The sequence below is a fragment of the Cryptomeria japonica genome, chromosome 1, assembly GCF_030272615.1.
Source record: "Cryptomeria japonica chromosome 1, Sugi_1.0, whole genome shotgun sequence".
NCBI lineage: Eukaryota > Viridiplantae > Streptophyta > Pinopsida > Cupressales > Cupressaceae > Cryptomeria > Cryptomeria japonica.
Window position 1 is genome coordinate 652,667,001 of NC_081405.1, and position 15,668 is coordinate 652,682,668.

The 15,668-nt window shown below is 34.4% G+C and overlaps 1 pseudogene across 1 annotated transcript; it reads left to right on the forward strand.

Annotated features, from left to right (window-relative positions):
* Positions 1–5,059: 5,059 nt before the first annotated feature.
* LOC131050507 (pectinesterase-like) lies at positions 5,060–8,830 on the forward strand (annotated as a pseudogene). Its single transcript, XR_009372481.1, has 2 exons — positions 5,060–6,430; positions 7,994–8,830. The product of XR_009372481.1 is annotated as a pectinesterase-like (transcript).
* Positions 8,831–15,668: the final 6,838 nt, after the last annotated feature.

A 15,668-nucleotide genomic window follows, 5' to 3' on the forward strand; every position in this document is an offset into this window, starting at 1 on the left:
AATTAATTGTTTTAATTAATTATTATGTGCAAACCTAGGTTTTCCCTTTTTAGGGTTTCTTGACCTATTAAAGGTTGAGTTCTTTCTTTTCATTGTAAGAATCACATTACATATTTTTGTGAATATTGAGCTCTCTCTTTTTGAGCATATTCTCTGTGTTTTGTATGTTCTTCAGATTTTGCTTCATTGCTTCTCCTTGTAACAGGTTATTCAGCTTGCAGAAGATCTTCAGGCTCCTGTGGTGTTGTATTTTCTCAACTCCTATAAATGTATGTATGCATCAAGGTTGATCTAGGTAGATCCCAAAGAGTGTGGGAGTGATGTGAAATCCTAAGGTTGCAAATTCAAAATTTCTCGATGTTTCATTGTGAGCCAAGTTAATACACGCTTTGTGTGATTTGTTGCTATTGTCATGGCATTTAGAGACATTTATTATTGACGGAAACACATTCTACATAATTAAAAAATAAAAATAAAAACAAAAATTGAATGATTAGAACACATTTCAATTCAAAAGGTTTGCCCAAAAGAAATGAATGTGCATCATCATATAGGGCATATGCATGTATATGTATATTTCTTCATTTTTTCTCATTTCTATTGATCTAGTCCACCAAGGGATTTGATCTAGGAGATTCAATTCACCTATTGAGTTAGCAAGTTCCTCAGTAGTTTTTGGATATACCACCTTGAAGGATTCCAATATTTTGAAGGTGCGGACAATAAAATATTGTGATAAAACCTTATAGCACACTTTCTATTAGATTGGTTGCACATTGACGGGATCAATTCTACTCATCATATCAAGCTCATTATAGTTGGGATTAAGCTCTTCGGGCTTAAGATTTATATATCCATCATTCTTTTTGTGTTAGTTCAAACTCTTAAGATATTCATCAAGGTGATTTATTTTATAGTGGTGAAACATTTTAGAACAAATGCAACATTATGCATTCATTATGATTATAGAGATAAGTACGAATATCCTCCTAATTAATTATAACACAAATCTCATTTCTATTATCTACCCAAATTCTATTATTTAAAAAATTAGGTATTAATAAATTGCATTTATTTGATAATTAGATTAAACATCTTATTATGATTACTTATAAAATAAATATCTACTTTGTCAACTAAAAAATAAATAAAAATTGTGTATGGATTCAATGCTATTATTTTCTTTGGTATAACCTTTGTTTCTCCAGAGCCTACCACATGCCCCCTCTGGAAAATGGTGCGGGAGGGAAAAGAAGTAGCAGAGGAGAGGTTTTTCGATTGCTTTGATGGCTTATTCACACTGCTAAGGCTGGGGTCCCATGGGAGGGGCTTGGGCTCTACTTTTGTGGAAGAGGCGGTCCCATGAAGAATTTTTTTTGTGCTACCGGATTATTTGGAATCTTTTCCAAAAAAATAGCAGCCCAACTTTTTAGGCATGCAAATTTGAGCAGGTGCAAAAGGGGTGGGGCTAGAAATTGCCCCACCAGCGTAGAGGTGTTATCTGCCACTTGTCAAAAATCTAAATTTAATTTCTATTAAAAATTAGTTTTGGAGAGAAATGAATAAAGAAATGAATTATTTTTATTTGTTTTTATTATGTACATCCTATAAAAAATATTCACGAGACCACCACCCTCCTCAAATTTAAGAGTTGAAATTTTTAAGCTGGACTACACTACAAAATTAATGGGAGCACAGCTTAAAATTTTTCCTAAAAAATCTCAACAATAACCGCTCTATTTTTTAGGAAGCCCAGACCCAGCCTAATTCTAGTTCTACTGGGAAATTTTTGGGAAGACAGGGAGGAGACCAGTAGTAGGGAAATTGTGTCAAGTTTTTTGGACACAAGGCAGAGGACGCTGTAAGGAGGCTAATATAGCTTTACACCTGCCATTGAGTTGCTGGTAAGTTCTAAAATGTTCCCCAATATCTATCATTTTATTTCTAAAATTAATGCACACTTCGGCGAATTAAATGTATTCACACAGTTGTAAAATGTTAATGTTTCCCCACTAATCCCTTTGTGCATCTCTGCAATTCAAAGCATTTTTTTCTTTGAGGGGTATTCTGGGACTGTAGAGCGCTTTCTGGCTTCCAAGTTTCGGGTTTTCCTGTTAGAATTTTGTCATTTTTTTCCTACAATTTATGCATACCATGAGACCACAATTCTCAGGAAATACAGTTCACGCGCCTTGTTGCTTTTTCCTCCGCGCCTTGGTCCCTATAGTGACACAAAAATGTGAAGAAATATGATGTTCACTATAAAATTTCTTTGCTCTAATGGATGAACGGGTTAGGTCTTGTGGGAAAGTCGAAGAAGGCGAACCACCCAATTCTAATTTCTAGACGAGTCAGGGTATATTTGGTAGAAGAATAAGATTGATTCATTAATTTTGGAAGTAATCTTTGTTCCGTTAAGACTGACTCTCTAGAATCTTCAAGGAAATCATTGTTTATTCATTTTGTTTTTCCTTAGACATCTGATTAGGTGCTTAAGGAATTTATATTAGATTCATGCTCTTTCATTACATGTTATTACTGTTGATACAGAGTCAGAATTGGGGAATTTGGCTATCAGGTTTATCTTATGCATCGCATGCCCCATACCAAACCCAATTTGAGTTTGACATTTTGGATGCCTGGAGCATTCATAAGAAACATCCTTTTCTCCTTATTACCTTTTGTCATTCCAAGATTAGTAGTATTAAGTCAATCCATGTAGTTCCCAGATATAGTGATTCATGTCGTACTGCATTATTGAAATGGATTGAGTGTAATAGCACAATCTACTTATTGTGATCCTATGGGAGTCAAGAGTGCAATAGCACAATCTTCTTATTGTGATCCTATGGGAGTTAAGATACAGGCAAGAACCATGTGGCATTATTCATTAGGTATGTGAATAAGTAGTGGCTTCTTGCGATAAGAGATTCTGTAATGGGTTCTTGAAAGGTGGGCTGTTTGCCACCTTATTTCTTACCAACACCTGGATTGTAAATAATTGATATGGCTTGGTTGATTTTATAGGTGTAGCTATTTTGTGATGTGTCCTTACTTCATTTTTTAATCTTCCTTCTTTTCATGTATTGGAACCAATTAGTTCTAGGCTGTTCACAAAAGTGGCTGCTTGAAGATTTATTTAGATTTATCATTTTGTCAGTCGTGATTGCTTAAAGAGAAAATTTGTAAATGGTAGGAATCACTAAGCTAGGAAGAAAAAGTGTTAGCTAATTGCAGGTCATTCTCCTTATGAATAAGACGAATTGCTGGTAGGAATGGGCTAGCTGTATAATTGATTAATCTCAAACTCAAAGCAGTGAAGATATAATAATGATGGTTTTGCTTGCATTTTCATGCGTTTGAAAGTCGAATGCATGAATGTTTTCTGATGCTATATTTTAATATGACGTGTATATGTTATTGCTAGAAGACTCGATTATAATCATTAATAGACATCGTTCTATCTAGATGTTGTTTGCAACTTTGATTCAGTTCATCCAATACCTTTTGGTAGATTGCAGAGCATTACACATATGGCATCAACCATGTCATTCTTGTCATTAGGAGAGGACATTCTATTGTACTTATGAGATATCTCCTAAGAAAGCACTTTCAATCCAACCCTCTGCATCTACTTCTTTATCTTTTCTCACATCTGAGTTAATATTTGCAATTTTGCACTATCCTTTCCATTCTTGTCTTTCAAACATCCAGTCTTACTCTGAGCTTCAGAACAACTCCTCCATGCATAATTGTAATGGAAGATCCATTTTGGAAGATTCTCTTTTCTCTTCTCCTGATGGGCATAGTTTTAAATCTGGCCAGATCTGGTTCAAATCCATTTGGATCTGTATTTTCTGGAGCAGTCATGTTTGTCTAGTTTGGTTCAGACTTTTCAATTCCTATATAAATTTTAGCAAGTTTTTGCTTTGTGAACAAATCAAATTCTTCAAGAGTGGTAACTATGCTGTTGGTCCTTCCTATGTGTTATCTCAAGGTCAAGAAAAAGCAATCCTTTCATACATGTGATGTAGGGACTCTTACCAAGCTTGATATTACACTATAGCTAGTTATTCATGGCATGATGTTAATTTAGTCACCTAAACCTTTGTGAACAAACCACATCCTGCGTACATTCATTCTAACTGAGATGTTTTATCTGCCAAAGATGGATTGCAAAAACCCTCAAGAATCAAATCCTGTTGTCACTTAAGAATCTTGCAATCTCTGCCTGCCCAGTACTGCCTGGATCTAATCCTTGCTGTGTCATTTAACATCTGTAAGTGGATGTTAATAAATTCCACGGTAAATTAGATACTTAGGCTATGCAAAGAATGTCCATTCAAGAACCTATTCGATGTCTAAGCCAAATTTAGTGCAAGCATCAGTAGGTTCTGGTGAAAATTCAAGATGAAGCAATCAAGAAGGATGAGTTGCGGGTCTTCCACTGTAAGTGCTATAGAAAGTAAACTACAATCAAGAAGGGTGAGTTGCAGGTCTTACACTGTAAGCGCTATAGAAAGTAAACTGCAATCGAGAAGGATGAGTTGGAGGTCTTACACTATAAGTGCTATAGAAACTAAACTACCTTATTCTTCTAGCTTAGATATCAAGTTGCTTTCTAACATCACCATATTCTATAGATTTTGATAATTTGTTAAGCACTTAAATCCCCCCTTAACAATTATTCTCATTAGCCTTGACTAGGTAATTGAATCTTTAGCATTAGCATACCTTTAGTTGTCATGCCTTAAAACACATCACTAAATTGGCTCTAGAAGTACTGCTCATCAAATCTGAATGTAGACTGGGTTTTAACTTGTTCTAGTCAACTATTGAGATTTTAAATTACACTATCATATTGAATTTAGGAAGATAAGATGCCAATCAAATTGTTTCTTCTTTTATTAACATTTAGAATAGTAAAAGATCAATTTCTACATAAATGTCCAGATCATTAAATCAAACAATGCTTATCATTCTAAATATAAAAACTAATTATAAATTAAATTAAATTCAAATTATCATACTCAATTGAGATAAAATATTTGACACACTTATTTTGAAGAGTCAACGTTAAATCTAGTGAGTAATTTATTGAATCAATTTTCAAGTGCTTTCAAGACTCTTTAGTCTTTGTGCACTGAGTGTTCCCAGTTAAGTTTTATCTATCCATTATATTAAGGTAAAAGATGATCCACGGTTGATAATTTTCTTGATCTTGAATCTCTGTCCACGTGTCCATTTTAGAAATGGCGGTTAATAATTACCTTTTTCCCGATCTTGAATCTTGAATCAGATTCACCTCTGCAGAATTCCCTATATAAGGACTCCTGCGCGCTGGGTTCAAACCGCCAATGTTATTTGACATTTTAAAAGTTATTGAAAGCGATTAGAAAGCAATTTTTAAGCGATTATAGTTACTGCAAGCGATTTGATTTGATTTCTGCTCAATTGCCGAAAGCAATTTGGTTTCACAATGAGGTTCGGTAGCCATTCAGAAAAGGTCGTGTGGGTATTGTCGGCAGCAATACTAACAATGTGTGTGGCCGCCTGGATGGGCATTGCAATTTTCCACAATAGCAGCGGAGGGAAGCTCATCGACTCTAGCTGCAAGAAGACACCATACCCTGAGGTCTGTGTTTCAGCATTGCAATCATATGAAGGAGCGAATTCCAAGAATCTTGCTCATATCACTGTGAAGGCGAGCTTAAATCGAGCTCAGAAAGCATACAGCTCGACTTTGAAAGCAGCCTCCGAGTTTCCAGAACTCATGGCTTTTGAAGATTGCATTGGCCTGTTCGTAGATGTTGTGGATCACGTCAACCGGTCGATGGCAGAAGTACCCGGCCTGGATGTGAATCCCTCCAAGGCTCAGATTGCAAATGCCAAGACATGGATAAGCGCGGCTCTCACGGATATGGAGACATGCCTGGATGGTTTCAGAGAGACGACCGGGACAGTGATGGCCAAGGTGGAGGATCATTGTCAGTCTTTGACAAGATCTCTCAGCAATGCTCTGTACGTGTTCCAGCTCTACTTCCCTGATAACGATAATGTGTCTGGGTTTTCTGGGCGTCCTCTGTTTATAACCCTCACCCTGGGTCTGGGTTTTCTTTTCCTCCGTGGATGTCCCGGACCGATCGGAGGCTGTTACAAGTGCCTGCGTTGGCGTTGCATGTGAATGCAACTGTGGCTCAGGACGGCAGTGGGCAGTACAAGACCATTGGAGAGGCTCTCATGCACGTGCCGTCTCATGGCAGTGAGCGGTATGTTGTCTATGTCAAAGCTGGCGTGTATGAGGAAAATGTGCTTGTCTATAGGGAGAAGACGAATGTGATGTTGCTTGGTGATGGGCGCGACCGGACCATTGTTGCTTCCAGCAAAAATGTCAAGGATGGCTACACAACCTTCGCCTCTGCAACTTTTGGTATTTTTTAAACTCTCTTTTCTAATCTAGATGTAGGAAAGATTATTGTGGGTTTTTATCTTACTTTTAATCTCTCTTCTTTATCTTTGTTGTGTAAGTCTCCTCAATTATGAATCCCTTATTCCATAAAAGAAAAGATGATAAAATTATATTTTCCCCAATTGAGAGCGCCTTCTGGTCATTTTTTTGATAACTTCAGTTGTGTTCTATTTTGTATCTATTGTATTTGATTACATAGTATATTAATATTTTCTCCAATTGAGAGCCTTCTGGTCATTCTTTTGATAACTTCAGTTGTGTTCTATTTTGTATCTATTGTATTTGATTACATGGTATATTTTTCCTCAATTTAGAGTGATCATTTCTTTAATAAGTTTGGTTCTGTTTTGTATTTATTGTGCTCTATTACTCAGAGATTTCGGATCATTTCTTGTGTTGTTCTTATTGTGGGTTTCTTTTTCACTTTCACTTTTAATTTCCCTTCTTTATCTTTGTTGTGCAAGTCTGCTGAATTATTAAGTAACTCCATTAAAGAAAAGATCATAAAATTATTCCTGCCATTATGGTTTTTTTATAAAGAGTTTTCTGGTCATTTTTGTAACAAGTTTAGTTCCTTTTATATCCATTGTGTTTGATTGCATAGTTTTCAGTTTACGACATTTTCCCCAAGTTTAGAGTGATGATTTCTTTAATAAGTTTGGCTCCCTAAATTGTATTTATTATGCTTGATTACACAGAGTTTTAGGGTCATTTCTTCAATAAGTCTAGTTTCCTTTTAAGTACGCAGAGTTTTCAGTATATTGACATTCGAGATTGTGATTAGCAAGAAGGGAATAATTTATTATGTTTTGTTGTATTCTGAGTCTGCTGGAGCGTCTCCATGATTGCATGCACATACAAAATGAAATAGCAGATTGATTAGCTCCAGTATTATGCAGTACATGTTTGAAAGATTATTTTAGATTTTTTTTTTAATTTGAATTAATATTCTTTATCCTTGATTTAAGAGTTATTTTTTATTATGGCTTGAAAGTGGTTAAACTTATCACTGAGCAATGCAAGAAAAACAAATTTGCCATTTCTTTCACATATACTTACATCTGCATACAAGATTATGGATAACAAATAGCTTTGTTTTTACATGATAATTTTTGATTAATTTTCTACAGAATAAAAGATCACAAACCAGATTAAATTTTATCAGATAACATAGTGGGGATTCTTAATTTTGTCTTTCTACTTGATTCTCCTCTTCTTTCCTAATTCAGATGTGCATATGTTCTCTCCAACTTGTTATTTATTTGATTTTGTGTGTCAAAATTTTAGCCAGATCTTATTCAAATTTTAAACCGATCTATGTCAAATTTGTTGACTCCTCTATCTCACAGTCACACAATTGTTTCCGATACAGGGTTTTAGAAATCTGGAAATCCCTGTCAATTTCTTCTTATACATGGTTTTAGAAATCTGGAAACACTTGTCAATTTCTTCTGGTTAATTGAAGACTGCTTTTGCTTTAAGACTGATAGGTACTAACAAGTTTTAATCTGATCGTAAATGCAGGTGCATCCGGCAAAGGATTTATTGCCAGAGATATGACCTTTGCCAACTTTGCAGGACCACACAAGAATCAAGCTGTAGCTCTACGTGTGGGAGCTGATCTGTCTGCCTTTTACCGCTGCAACTTTATTGGCTTCCAGAACACCTTATATGTTCACTCCCTCCGCCAGTTCTACAGAGAGTGTAATATCTACGGCACTGTAGACTTCATCTTGGGCAATGCAGCTGCCATTTTTCAGAATTGCACTATTATTGTGAGAGCACCAATGGCCAATCAGACCAACACCATTACTGCTCAGGGCAGAAACGACCCCAACCAGAACACCGGCATTTCCATTCAAAACTGCAGCATTGTGGCCTCCACAGATCGTGTTCCAGTCAGATCTGCTTATCTTGGAAAGCCATGGAAACTGTTCTCGCGGACAGTCATCATTCAGAGCTTCTTAGGCGATGTAATCCACCCAGCTGGCTGGCTGGAGTGGTCAGAAGATTATGGTCTGGAAAGAGTATATTATGGAGAATATATGAACAGCGGATCCGGCTCAAAGGTGGACGGGCGAGTTGGATTGGGGGGTTATAGGGTCATTAAAAGAGTAGAGGAGGTCAATATTTTTAGTGTTGATAATTTCATTTCTGGGGCTACTTGGTTGCCATCTAGTGGAATTCCCTTTGATCATGAATTGTAAAAGTAGTTCCATTTAGGTTTAGGTAGTTTTTGATTTTATCATTGTAATTTAGATGTGCTGGAAGTATGGCCATGAGGGCCTGGTTCCGATTATGTGATTGGGGTAGCTGTAATTTTGGGAAGGGTCTCTTTTGGTTAAGACATTGTAAAATCTATGTTTTGAGTCCATTTTGGGGATGTTTTTGTAAGAATATTTTGTAACTTTTCAACTTACAACCGGAGGTTTTCTTCTTCTTGGTTTTTTTCTGCCGGTATGCTCGCTTGAACCAAGAATGTTATATTTCTATATAATTTAATTCTGATGGCTTTGCCACTTTTGCGAATAGGCAGATTATATATGCTTCTGGTCTATGTCATTTGTTTTATACTATACAGTTATATATCTTGGTGGAAGAAACTTTTTAGTTAAACATGCTGCCACTTCTTCTCTTTTGATTAACAAATACAGTGTATTATGTAGAATATATGAACAGCGGACCCTGCTCAAAGGTGGACCGGTGAATAAAACCACATATCAATACAAGCTGCATGGAAACTATGATTACTGCTGGGCAAATGCCTTTTTTTTTCGCCATCTTGAAATTCACAGAGGTAAACAGAGCATTCTGTTGCCCTCTCTGAATCTTTCTGATTCATATATTAATTACTATAACTATTAATTTGGTTTACATCAACATCTGCAAGCCTTATACAAACATGGGCTTGTTAAAGAGGGAACAGCCTTGCAAGCAATGTTGTATCATATTTGGTTTACATCAACATCTATTAATTTACTCCGCTATTTATTCTTACCTAGCAAACTCAAAGATGTTTCCACAGGTTTATAAGTTGAGGTGAACAAATTGCAAGAATTTAGAAATGTAGTTTATTTCCGCATCAAATTTTTGGAATCTATGTATTTATATGTGCAAAGATTAGGCTTATTAGTCAAAGACTTGATCACCAAGAAAAGTTCTGAGTCACAAAGAACAATACATTCAAAAAAATGTCTTTAGGTCTGACAAAGCTAAGTCACAAAAGCATGCTTATATATTGCATGATGTGTAAGCTTTGTAACCATGGTTTAACGACTGACTTTTGTCAAGTTTCTTGCTTTACCATAGTTAAATTGAAAAGCTTTATTTTATTTCTTTTTATTCTGCTGAATCTTAAATGTTCTTACATCTTTTTAAGTTTGGCCATTGTGGTTTATGTCCAATTTCTTATTTTATGTTAAATTTGAGAGTATTTTTATTTTTTGAGTTTTATAACATTTTTTTTTTCTCATTTTAATTCTTTTATTCTTTTCAATTTTGTGTTTCTTTTATCTAAAGTTTCAATATTATTATGCTCTTCCTTGAGAACCCTCTTTTTAATCATACAATGGTCAAGGGTCAAATTGAAAATGAAATAGTTGAAAATTGATTGATAATAATTATATTAATTGGGATTTATGGATAAGAAATATATTGCTTTGACAATTGACATGTTATCTTTTGATCTTGCATGTTTAGCTAATGATGCAAATCCCGTGTGGATGATGTTCAACATAATTTGATTAACAAGCCCAAACCTTGCTATAAAGAACAAAAACTTAAATGAACAAGGTTACCCAAAAGGTAACCAAACTTAAGATTGTGCAACATTAGGAACAATCTTTTATAGAATAATATCATGACATGTATCTTAATCATATGACTTGAGACCAAAAAAACACATGGCCTATGCAAGTTTAACCATGCTAATGTGAATATGGGCTTAATAAAAACAAATAGGTGATTACCTTTCTCACTCTAACACCACCCCTCATTAAGTGTCACTTAAGGGGCACAATGAATGCATGGATGTGTATGGATGCATCTTGGTTACAAGTTTGATGAGGTACATGTGTACAAACAAGTGTCTCACAACTAAAGAAAATGAGAAAATTAACAAATAAGTTTGTCACATATATTTGCATCATTTGTTTCTTCATGAATGTCCTATATGAACTAAAGAGGCAATAAATTGTTAATGCGGAAAATAACATCAAATCCATATGTTAAATCAAAAGGCAATCTATCAATGGACTTCTTGGGAGTAATCGTATCCACCTATATTGCAAGCGTAATCTTAGAATCCCATGCTTTCTTATTCTAACCAAGCATTTTTTTAATAATTTTCACCAAAATTTTGTTGCTTTATTCAATCTATCCATTCGGTTATAGATGATATAGGGACAAATGTGATATCACAATTCCATATTTAGAACAAACTTTAATGAAGTTAGTAGACTTGAATTATATTGCATTATCATCAATCTTTTATTTGAGAAATGTAAGTGTGCAAAAAAGAAGAAAACGATGGTTACTCAGGACATATATTTAAGTAAAAAGGGATTTATTTTCTTTTGTTATGTATTATAAATTGTGGTAATTTGGAATTGGACAAAAAAAAAGGAAAGAGAGGAAAAATTGCTTGCTAAAAGATTTCTTGTGGTAAATAAAGATATCTACGTTCTTTATGTGTTATTGGATTATAATGAGATATTTTTCTTGTATTTTTTATTAAAAAATTGTAGGAATGTAATTTGAATTTAAAGAAAAAATAAAAATTAGTTTTTGTTTTGTATTGTATATCTTAGATTATGATTTTTGTTTTGAAAAAAAAATGGAGAATTTCATCCAAACCCTTGCAATTTGTTTTGAATAAATATTGTGTTGGTGAGAATATAATCTTATTATATTTTGACCTAGAGGATGCTCTTGGTTTTTCAATTTGGGTAGGTTTCTTCACATTGTGCAAATTATAGCAAGATGGTGTTATTTTTAAGGGTATGCTACAAACTTTTAATTATTGAGTTGAATGAATTCGTGTGAAAAAACTTCATGATCCATTAGCGATGGACCTAACCTTACAGGATTCTTGAAATAAATAAGGAAATATTATTTTAACTATTTTCAAATTTTGAGAGTTCTAGTAAATGATTATTTTGTGGCATTGGGAATACTTTAGGCTAATGAAATGACATAAGGAGCATTAGAATTTATTTGTGAAAAGTTAATTTACCACAATTTCTCTAACTATTCGATTGTATCTAGGGTTAAAAGACATGAATCATTAAGTCATTTTGTTAGGGATGGATAAATAGATAAATACTTGGAATGGTCGTGATTTCTCTAGCTATATTATATTTTATCTAGGGTTAAAGCATGATTGGATTCATTACATTATATACAATATGGGTTTAATTGATGAAATAAAATAAAAAATGCTTAAAAACAACACTCACCTCCAAGTCTATTACATTATTTTATTTAGGGCTTGATGTAAATACTATAGGCAAGAGAATGATACTTCCTAAGATATTACTATTTTATCTAGCTTGATGAAAATGTTCAAATGAATGCATCAATTGTAATGGGTGTTACTTGAGATAATCTAGTCTTCATAAATCCACTTTGTGTCTTAGAGGACCAAGGTGAAGATACTCCATTTCTTAGGCTTCACTTTCTCTTCCTCGTGTAAATTATGATCCTTGTGTGGAACCAATTTGTGAAATGGAATGACACTTGATAGTGTTATGTGTTTGAAGGTACTCATATATTTTTCTTATGCTTAATGACCATGGAGTATGACTATCAATTTAGTGGGGTGAACCTTAAGGCGGTGTATTTGTTAAGAGGTATACATTTATACTCTATTGATTTATATATTTTGAACTATGATGGAGCTTCTTATACCATTGATCAATAAAATGTTTCGATATCATTACATTGTTTCAATTATTGAAAAGGTTGTAAATCTAAAATCTTTGTAATTTATGAATCAAGCTATGCTTGTGTAATTGATGGTTTTGGATTTGTATTTGATCTCAAAACATACCCATCTATGCATTTATTAGTAACTTTTCTTATGTATTAGAAATTGAATGGAAATGTATGTTTAACAAGGAAATGTTGTTTTAGCATTCTAGATAATTTCTTTCTTTCTAAAGAAAATTATGAAACTATAATATTCTATTTAATTTTTATAATGTTATGACTAAGTGTAATTCATTACTGTTTCTAATTTTAAAAAAAACCTAGATCCTTAAAAATTTGGTGTGGAATGTGATATGAGTATACGACTTGGTTAGGCTTGACCTCGTCTTGGTAGATGACCTTTTTGACATTGGTGGTTTATTTGCCAACTCAATCTTGGATTTGGGGTTTCAATATATTTATTGAAATTCAGAGAATCATTTCCCATGTTTGAAAATGAGTTTGATGCATTTTAGGTTTTTGCAATTTTGGGATTGTTCCTTATTTTAAATCACCTATTCGAAACATAGGCAATGTGTACAAATAAATAGCATGATTTTCACTAATAACATGTGTGATTTAGAGATAGTGAGCACTTCTATACATTTTTAGGAAATTTTTCTGAAGGGAATTTTATAATGTGAGTTTTCCTTGAGTGCATATCCTATTGGATTGGATTTAGTCTTTGATGTTTTTTTAATTTTGGTCCTTCATATGTTCTTCTGTCTTTGTCTATGGTTGGTTAATATTTGTGAAGACTTAGGTGTTTATTGAATCTACCGTGTGGCCAACCACTCATGGCTTGTTTAGAAGAATGTTTGGGTATCCAAAATTCTTTTGTTGAGTGTTTCCTTAAAGGATTGAATGCATTAATGATGAAATTGACAATGGGATTATGTTCTTTCCATCCTTGTCCTTGGTTTGTGATGATGATGGTATTTGACCACTCCATCATAAATTGCGAGAGTCTCTCTTCTATTATTCATCGTGTTGTCTTTAAATCATAATGATTATTGTAAGTCTTCCACTTATGTTGCTTTATATTTGTGTTTGATGATCTTGTGTAGTCATGCATTTGGTAGTGTCATTGTTTGATTTTATCACACTGTTGTTCAATTTTGACAAGATGATGTTTACATATTAGTTGCAAAATGTGTACGTGACAATGTAATGTGAAAAACTTGCTCACCTATCTTTTAACTTTAATTATCTTGATGTAAAAACTAGTCCATTATGTATATGGTATCAAAGAGATGGTTTCAACATCTAGGGCTCCAGGTTATGCATTTTCTTGTGTTGTGTATTTGGGTGTATTTTCATTTTTTGACCAATAAGTGAGTTCTATTCCATGTAACTTGTATGTAAAGGAGTGTGCTTTCAAAGTGTGACCTTGGAAAGAATTCTCTTTGAAGCAGTCATTGGTGAGGAGGGACCTCAAAGAGATCTATCCGGACCGGTCAGCAAGAGTAAACACAACAAAAACACATAGATATGATGGAGGCAATGCATAACATAAAGTTTTACTGCATGAAATTTGATTCCATCCAATCAGTAACAACCGGGTTACAACATACTAGCACACAGGCCTGGTAGAATAGGTCATAACCGGGACCTTGAATCGAAAGATCTATCTTCTAGGCACAGTCTATCTATCTGATACTTTGATTGATCTAAATTGATTACATTCTAAAGCATGATTACAAATATATATATATCGATCCAAAGGATCCAGTCGGCTCAAAAGGGATCAAAGCCTGAAGAACAAGACATAACATGCAAAAAGCAAAGTCGGCCTTCGCCAAGAGATTCCTCCGAAAAATCCAAAGGATGAAATGTATAAGGTTGGCCACACGCCAATAAACATCAAGATCAATGTCCAAGGCTCCGCAAGCTTTGGAATGGGTTCCGGTAGATCACCAAAATAGGTCTCAAGCAATTGGTAAAAAGGAACAACCGGTAATAAGAAACTGCCATGGAAACCGGTAGTGATATCTTGTCGAAAAGTGATCCAAATGTGATGTGGTTTGAAAGAAAGAAGGGTGATCAAGTCTTCAAGTAGAATCCAACTCCACAAGATCCGGTGAGCCAAAACCGGGACACACGGAAAGAAAACTGAAACTACAAATAGAAAATAAAATGTTTTTGGTTGATGCAAGATTGTTGTGAACTGGGGATGTTCCTACATCAGACATCCGAGGTTAATGAAAAAGTGAGCCTCTCACTTTGCTAGGGTCAGAGGGAAACCAAGGCAGTCTACCTTTGCCTAAGAAATCCAAGATGAATCTTTGACTGGTCTACTCCTCCACTTCACAAGATATTCTTTGTACTAACTATTATGGGTACTATGCCCAATCCTAATGTCCAAAATCTCTTCAATTTGATCTGGTTCCTTCTGAGGAAATTGTTTCTCAAGGTCTGCAACACTTTCCTCACTGAATTCTGGTTCATGGTACTCATGAAAATCTGCAATGTTGAATATAGGTGAAATACTTAGACTATTTGGTAGCCCTACATCATATGCATTTCCGGAACTGAACTTCCTCAAAATCTTATAGGGTCCAAACTTCTTCATTTTGCAGCTTACTATAACTTCCAACCGGGAATCTCTCTTTTCTCAAGTATACCATCACTTCATCGCTAACTTCAAATTCCTTATGTATCCTCTTATCATCTGCCTTCTCCTTATATTTTCTATTCATGTTTTCCAAATGTTGTTTAACCTGAATATGCAATGCTGCCATGTGATCTGCAAATTATTTTTCTTCTGAACTCTTCCGATCTTCACTTCTAATGTCTCTCAATTCTGATATTCCTCTAGGATGCACTCTGGTAACAATCTCAAAAGGTGTTTTTTTGATACTTCTATTCATTGAATTGTTGTAGGTAAACTCTGCTTGTGCAAGGATCAAATCCCAACTTCCAGTTTTATCTCCCACTAAACATCTCAACAAGTTTCCAAAACTCCGGTTAACAACTTTTGTCTATGGATGAAAAGTAGAACTGAACTTCAAATCTATCTTCATCTTCTTCCAAAGTGTTCTCCAAAAATAGCCAACAAACTTAGTGTCTCTGTCTGAAACTATTCTCTTTGGTAATCCATGCAATCTCACCACTTCCTTGAAAAATAGGTCTGCTACATGCAATTCATATGATGTCTTCTTACAAGGTATGAAATGAGACATATTTGAAAATCTATCAACTACCACAAATATAGAATCATTACATGTCTGTG